Below are 5,126 nucleotides of genomic sequence, written 5' to 3' on the forward strand. Positions count from 1 at the left end.
CAAGGGGGGAGGATTTGAAGCACTACCAACCACCCTGATAAAGGCAGAACGTCAAGCTAGTGACGCTAAAGAAGCGCTTCATGGGAGGCAACCCATGTTTTACATGCTTTTAAAAATAGTTAATAAATCAAGGTTCATGGAATTTAAATCAACTTGATATGCACTTGAATGAATCATTGTGTGCAACATATAGTGAGGAACAAGTTTGGTGTTCAAGGCACACTAAGAGAACATGAATGTAACCCACATCATGTCACTCTTAGGGGCCTTGAACAAATCTTTTACACTACATGGCACCAAACTAAGTTTGGTGTTGCCAATGTTGCATACATGGACATTCAGTTAATCAGTTGGTTGGCATTCATGAATACTACTTAGTTAGTTATAAACAAAAACTAAAAAAAAAAGTGGTAGTTGTTCCCATTTTTATTTTGCCGCCACTATCCACACAATTAATAATTACACTTTTTCTTGTTTCATAGGAAACTTGATGGACAATTGAAAGGAAGATTCAGCCACCACAAAAGGGGAGTATTTCACACGTGTCTCAAGGGGGAATACATTGGGAATGGATGCCATGCAACATTGGAAGAAGAACAAGCTTGGAAACTGAACCAATTCATTCATAAAGTTGGTGATCCTTGTGCTCACCCCATGCAAAACCCCAACCGTCCATCAAACAATTACCCATCAATCCACACCTTTCATTCCTTCATCACTTCCCTATATAAGTGAGTCATAGTCCGTACTTCCCCTTCACATTCCAATTCCCCTTTCTCACACTTCACACCTTCGTCATCTAAATCTCTTCATCGCACCTTGTCCTAACCAACCGAATTCCTCATCTCTCCGTACCTTCCACCCTCTTCACACATCAACTCAAACTCATGGTATCATCAAGCTCCAAGAGGCAAAAGAGGAAGGAACCAGTGGAGAGTATTCCTTTCGATGAGAAGAGATTCAAAACTGCATTCCATGAACTCGAATTTGAACGGATAAAGCTCAAGAAGATACTGCCTGAGTTAACATTCCAAATTGACGAGGATGAGTACCCACAGATTCGAGAGAAGATTGAACAAAAGGGTTGGCAAAGGCTTACGAACCCGGAGGGGAAGATAAATGCAAACCTCATAAAAGAGTTCAATGCAAATGTGGTCAGAGAAGACAAAACCAAGGCTCCCACCTTCAAAAGTTACATAAGAGGGAGAGAGGTGGACTTCAGCCCCAATGCTATAACAAGAACTCTTCAGTTGAAATCACCACATTTTGATGAGCTTGGTTATCGAGCAAGAGTAAGCAAGAGCACTGACGATGATGAACTCAAACAAATTGTGAATGACATATGTGTTATAGGAGCTGACTGGGAAAGGTATGCGGATAAGAGACCCAGGTTCATCAAGAGAGGGGACCTCAGCCCTGAAGCCAAGGGATGGTTTGAACTCGTGAGGAGATCTATCCTCCCAGCAGCAAATAATTCCGAGGTCAACATCACTCGAGCTACTATGGTACATTGCTTAGTACAAGGTAGAGATATCAATGTACACGAACTTATAGCTGAGGGGATTCAAGAGTCAGCTGAGAAGATTGATTTGGGTGCCAGGCTTTGGTACCCCAGTACCATCCTCAGACTGTGCACGAAGGCCAAGGTTATCTTCGAGGATAGCAACCCAGATTGGTTAAATCCTGGGAGGCTAATTACGTTTTAGCGTCTAACTCATGTGACACCAGCCCAACAACAAAGAAGACCTCACATAGGAAAGCCAAAACCAAAAGGAGGAGCTCATCAAGAAGAGTCTCATCAGGCAGAACACCAACAAAGAGAATATTATGACCCAACCAACATAAACCTGAATCACATTCATTGAGCCAATGAGGAACTAGCAAGGAATTATATGGAGGGACAAGAACAACAACTGCACATTCAAGCTCAAAGGATGGATCGTCAAGAAGAGCTCCTTTGTAATTGGATGAATCAACAAGGGGAGTGGCAGAAACAGCAAATGGAACATTATTTCCAGCTCACTCAAGCCATCAATCAAGTGTCTGAAAGGCAAGAGCGTCAAGATAAACGTCTTCAAGAACTCAACCAACACCAGCTAGCTCAGACGAAGGCATTCAATGAGTTCAGTGTACTTAATGAAGGACGGCAACTACATAGGGAGGAATTCAACATAAACACTCAAGCTAAGTTGAACTATATGTCTAGTCATATGCATAATCTACACTCTGCAATCCCTAGGTATGATGAGGTCCAAAAAGACTTCACAGAACAAGAGGAAAGGAAGGTGAAACAGCAGAAGGAAACACTAAAAAAGAAGATGGAAGATGCTGGTTTTTGGAAGAAGTTGATTGGAAAAGGCAAGGAAAGTGGGAGTACAAGCACTCAAGAAAAACACCAAGAAAACAAGCAAGAGGAAGAGCATGGGCAACCTCATGAATAAAAGGTGGTAGAGTTCCCTCTTTGATCCATATTTTTCAAGCTTTAAATAAGGAAAATCATGTATGAAATAGAACATGTTCCATGGTAGTTAGGATTTTGAATTATGCCTTTAAGTTTTTCATTACTTAGGTCTATGCTTTCTAGTCTTCACGTCACTGCATTCGTACCCTGCTTATTTGTATGCTTGTCCCCTTTTTAATCAAATAAAAAGAGAATGTGTGTTATCAAAGACCAGAGTGGAATTCATATTGTGGAGTAAGTTCCTAGATTTGTGGTGCGGTAATAGATTAGCTAAGTTGGTTCACCAACAAGGTGGGAAGGCAACTATCGGTCCTAAATCATATGCTTGAAACACACCCCGTGAGACTAGCTGAATAACAAGATCCCAATGAGAAAAGGGAAAGAAAAATGAAAGTTAAGAATAAAAGAAAAAGAGTAAGAAATAAGGCTAGGCACCAAGGGTTTGAATCTTGAGGGAAGTGTCTGTGGTGTTCCTGTGTAAGGGATTTACTTGGATGAATAAACTCTTAGGGGTGCCTTATAACTTGGTAACATGGGTTAACTAACCCAGGATTATCAGCTGAAAGTCCACTATCAAGAGTAACCTTTGCTACAAAACGCTTAGTAACCCAAAGAGGTGCTGGACACCAAGGTCTCAAGAAAGAAAATAACAAACCATGTGCCTGTTGTGTGTATGTATGGTGGAAAGAGACTTGAGGGAGTAAGTCCTTAGGGGTGTCTTAACACCTAGCACCTTGAACCAACTGGTTTCGGGAGTACTGGCTGAAAGCTTATCTTAAAGGGTCGCCCCCTCACAGAGCACCTAGTCTAAGAACACAAACAAGCCCTGAAATAACAAAAAGGATCAATGAATAAAATTATCATGGGATCCAATCAAGTGAGTATTCTAGGACATGATAAAGGTCTGAAAGCCAGTGAAAGAATGAACCTAAGTTGCTATGCATGAAACCACCATAAAACCAAGGACATGACTTCCACAATAATGACTCATTCCTCTTGGCATTCCATTCATCATTCTCTTGTTCCAGTACTTGCTTAAGGACAAGCAAGCTTTAAGTTTGGTGTTGTGATGCCATGGCATTTTGGCCAGTTTCACTGACCTTTTCTTTACTATTTTAAGGTAGTTTCATGCATTTTCTTCGGATATAAGCAAGTTTTGGGTAAAATTTCACTTACATCTTGATTCAAGCAAACATGGTGCACTTTACAAGATTTCATGAGAATTTTGCATGAATTATATGACAAATTGGATGATGCATGTCTCATGACTTGGACTAGAACTTTGATGCACTTTATTGTTTGATTTCAGGACAAAGGAAGCAAGGAAGAACCACGTTAGCAGCCATGTTAGTCTAACTAATGTGACCACTAACGTGGAATGGGAGCTAACTTGCAACGTTAATGAGAAAAGTAATCACCAATAACGTCCTCGAAAGCCATAATAGCCCACGTTAAGAGTCATGTTAACTAAGTTAACGTGAACTCTAACGTGGAAGAAAGAAATAAGGCCAACGTTAGTGACACTCACCTTTGTCACTAACGTTGGACCAAACTCATAAGTGGCCACGTTAAGAGCAACGTTAACTCAGTTAACGTGGACTCTAACGTTGGAAAGCAAAAGAGAAGCCAACATTAATGACACTCACCTTTGTCACTAACGTTGGCCAAGCCACAATAAGCCACGTTAGTTGCAACGTTAACATAGTTAACGTGGAAGCTAACGTGAAGAAAGCAGGTGATCGCCAACGTTAGTGACACTTACCTTTGTCACTAACGTTGGGATGTACCACCACAAGCCACTATGAGCAACGTTAACTCCAATGTTAACTTAGTTAACGTGAAAGCTAACATGGACAAAACAGATGATGAGCCAACGTTAGTGACACGCACCTTTGTCACTAACGTTGGAGATGGCTATCAACACCACGTTTGAAGCCACGTTAACCTAGTTAACGTGGACTCTAACGTGGGAAGTAGGGGCATCTTGGAACATTAGTGACAAAGGTAAGTGTCACTAACGTTCTCGAAGGATTGGCAAGCCTATATTAAGAGCCACGTTAACTAAGTTAACGTGGACTCTAACGTAGGGGGAAGGGAGGACTCTCAACGTTATTGGAAAAGGTAAGTCCCAATAACGTGTGTGAAGGACCAAGAGGCAACGTTAGTGGTCACGTTGGTGCCACTAACGTTGAAGTTAACGTGGATCATCCCTGGGTTAGGAACGTTAGTGAAAAAGGTGATTGTCACTAACGTTCTCGAACCCACACTCTCACTTAACGTTAATGCCACTAATGTCCTGAGCTAAACACCCTGCCTACTTCACACTTTCTCTCTGCAAGTAAAGCTAAGCCCACTGAAGAGGATAACTGCTTCAAACTCAAGATCCAAAGGCTCATATCCAAGACTTGAAGAACCAACTAGAAGATCAGAAGAGTAGTATATATAGGAGTAGTTTTGAATTAGAAAGGACCTTTTGAGGGAGTTGGAAATTGGAGAACTACTCTCTATATAATTTTACTTTCTCTGCACTTCTAGTTTTACTTTTCATAATGTATTTTCCATCTTTGTTTTCGATTTCCAGAGCTATAAACAACTAAACCCCTTTCATTGGGTTAGGGAGCTCTGTTGTAATTTGATGGATCAATATTAGTTTTCATTATTCTTC

At 41.0% G+C, this 5,126-nt stretch overlaps 1 pseudogene; it reads left to right on the plus strand.

Moving 5' to 3' along the window:
* The first annotated feature begins 887 nt into the window (after positions 1–887).
* LOC148568056 (uncharacterized) lies at positions 888–2,441 on the plus strand (annotated as a pseudogene).
* Positions 2,442–5,126: the final 2,685 nt, after the last annotated feature.

The sequence above is a fragment of the Arachis ipaensis genome, chromosome B4 (genome assembly GCF_059453495.1).
Source record: "Arachis ipaensis isolate K30076 ecotype BB chromosome B4, ASM5945349v1, whole genome shotgun sequence".
Classification (NCBI taxonomy): Eukaryota; Viridiplantae; Streptophyta; class Magnoliopsida; order Fabales; family Fabaceae; genus Arachis; species Arachis ipaensis.